The sequence below is a fragment of the Tupaia chinensis genome, unplaced genomic scaffold (genome assembly GCF_000334495.1).
Source record: "Tupaia chinensis unplaced genomic scaffold, TupChi_1.0 Scaffold148049_1, whole genome shotgun sequence".
NCBI classification, from domain to species: Eukaryota; Metazoa; Chordata; class Mammalia; order Scandentia; family Tupaiidae; genus Tupaia; species Tupaia belangeri.
This window is the reverse complement of record NW_006207899.1, coordinates 3682012-3685138: the sequence shown is the minus strand read 5'-3', so window position 1 is coordinate 3685138 and position 3127 is coordinate 3682012. Positions and strand designations below refer to the sequence as shown.

General features: G+C 36.6%; 1 pseudogene; it reads left to right on the top strand.

Moving 5' to 3' along the window:
* Positions 1 to 227: 227 nt before the first annotated feature.
* On the top strand, positions 228 to 1026 carry LOC114006443 (E3 ubiquitin-protein ligase FANCL pseudogene; annotated as a pseudogene).
* The last annotated feature ends 2101 nt before the right edge of the window (positions 1027 to 3127 follow it).

Sequence of the window (3127 nt, the reverse complement as noted above, 5' to 3'; positions counted from 1 at the left end):
TTTTTCATACTCTTTTTAAAAATCTATTTTAAACATACATATAATATTCAAAATAGAACATATGCTAGGAAATAAATTGCTATATTTACCAGTATTGTCATAATAATATAAGTAATAAACTTTTAAAAATCTGTAAAAGGAGGGCATGAAGATATTTTGTTCTCACACAGTAAGGTTTTTTGGGGAAGAGCAGCACAAGCAACTCTTCTACTCTAAAAATGGACTAAATGACTAAAGAGCTGGTGACTCTGTGGCTTATCGTGATTGAGGGGTGGCAACTGAGGCCAAGGGCTTTCATGCGATTTATTATTTTTTTCTTTTACTTCCTATATATTGAGAGCCTTCCTACAGCTACTGGGACCGTGAGCCTGTTGCATCAGTACTTACTGCTTCTGCCTCAGAACTGGACAAAAGCTGTGTTTAAAAGATTCAATGTGGATCAGGGAAGAGACTTCCACCATGGAATGTTGTTGCCTGAAGATTTATAACTGACCAATGCAAGAGTACTGTATAGTTGGCAACTGAGAACAACACTTAACAGATACAATCTTAGAATCCCAAAGGGAACATAGCACTCTCATGTTGTAATGAGCTTTATGATGGAGTTCAAGGAGGTCTTGGCAGTTGTTTTAAAGAATAAACAAGAGATAGATGCACTATCTCCTATTCCCCAGGTCTATTCAAGCCATATTGAAGAGATAAGAGGATAAACTTGTATGTAGATACTTGCTTCCATACAGTCAAGTAAAAAACAGATGTTTCTTCTAGCAAGCATCTATCAATAATCACTCTCAAGTTGAAGCTGAAATGCCTGCAGAATCACCAGATTGTTTTGTGGATTTCCCTTCTCCATTTTCTATTTCCTGGACACCACAGACCTCCATAATAAGCATTCATTGTCAGTGTTTGGCAGCATTACCATTGCCAAAGGCATTCCAGGATAGTATGAATGAAATTGATTAGAAGACTTAGGTACTTGAGACAGAAAATCCTACATGGAGTGCAATGGCTCATGGAATTGCATGAGGGAATAAAGCTTCCATAAACAGAGGTAGACTCTAGGCATCCTATAATGCTATGTTTCCTGAATGCTGCTTTCTTGGAGCTGAGCATGTGGAAAATTATGTGTGATCTAAGCTGAGCAGGGATAGTACATTTGTGCAATCTAGAAAATAGTTAACAAATTTGAAAGCTGTCTTAGAAAATCATTTTACAGTTTGTGCTATCCTGAAATACTCTGACTTTTCTATGGAGTGTGGAACTGTTTATGCCTAACTTGATGGTGCTATTCCTGGTCAAGTGGGTGATAATACCCAGTGTAGACCACCTTTCCATCAAAAAATGCCTACATGAGTATTTGAGAGGACTACTCAGGGCTAGACAGAGTTTTAACATTTTATGTGGTCAATGTTCCTATCGCAGTAAGTCAATTACCTGGAAAAAGTCTGGGAGGAAACTCTGAAAAGAATTGAGAATTTTTTAAAATGATCAAAAGGATTTTGTATTGATGCCTACAGAGAAAATATAAAGCAAGACATACTAATATCAAAAGGAAAAGTGTGGCGAAGCCCTCAAAGTGCACATCTGCCTTTGTCTCTTCACTAAGAGTAAACTGGGAAGGTCCAAATCCTCTAGACGTTTCTAAATCTGTGACCTCTTTTCTAATCCTGGAATTATGCCAAGGCGGTGATAGTGACTTGTTGAATGTATCTGGACTGGAAAAGTCTTGCCTGGGTCCAGAAAATGAATTAGGGACTTGAGGATTTTTGCAGGTAACTGTTTTCGTCATTTAGATGTTTTTGACACTTGCGATATTTTTGTCTCTCCTTGTGCTTTCCTATGGAAGAAAACGCATACAGCAGTTTGTTGGATGGAGTTATCCAGGTTTGTATTTTGTGCCTGTGCAAGAATGCTAAATAAAACTTGTTAGACAATAAATAAATGTGTTATTTACTTAAAAATTAGTTCTCAGGAAAATAAAGATCTTACCGACATTTTAAAACAAAACAAATTAACACTATATTTATACTTTTTAATTGAAAAACAAAATGATGTGTTTAATGTATACAACATGATGTTCTGAAGTATATATGCATTTTGGAATTTAAATCTAATGAGTTAGCATATGCTTTGCCTTACATAATTATCAGTTTTGTGATTAGAACACTTAACATTCACTCTTTTAACCTGTTTCAGAAACACATTGCCTTTTACAATGGATGATGCTGTCCAAAATAATTCTTGAATTTCTTTCTCTTATCTAACTAATTCTCTAACCTTTGCACAACAACTCAGCAACTCCTCTCCATCAAAGCTACCCTAGCTTTTAATTTCTACCTTTGGGAGATCAGTGAATTTTCTGCACAATATATACATGATGGAATACTATTTAGTCATAAAAAGCAAAAGTCTATCATTTACAACAAAATGAATGAATCTGGAGTCATCATGTTCAATGAACTAAGCCAGACACAGAAAAACTGGCTACAGACATCTTAGCTGTTACATCAGCGGACTCCCACGGGGCCAACCATGGTTCAAGTGCCAGACCGTGTGACTTGAAACTCATGTGCCCACGATCCTAGGAGGAGAATGGAGAAAGACAAATACCACATGATTTCACCCATATATAGAATCTAAAAAAGGGCTTACTTGATTTTAATTTTCCATCCACTTGAGAGGAGAAAGCATGTAGGCTTTGTTATTAACCTTTCCAAGTGTGGAGAAATGGAAGTGATAGATGGAACTGGCATTTCATCAATGGTCAAACGTTAAAAATGGGCATAAATTTTCACACTATGTGTGTACCTACATATAGTGATATAAATATATGAGATTTGGTTAGGGCTGGCCATGATCTGTGATCTGTAGTTAAGGCAGCTGAATCCTACATGGTTGACTCCATGGTTTGAGTCTCATATCTGACACTTTGAGAAACATGTCTGATGCATATGTGTATAAATACCCAAAATCCCAAAAGGAAGGGGAGATAGAAGAGAAGGGATTGTGGTGTGATCACTCTCAGTGGAAAATGCTTTCTCCTGACCCTCTCTGTCTACTTATGAGAGCACATGTGCCCTAAAGCAAAACAAAACAAAAACAAAAACAAAACAAAACACCACACAAC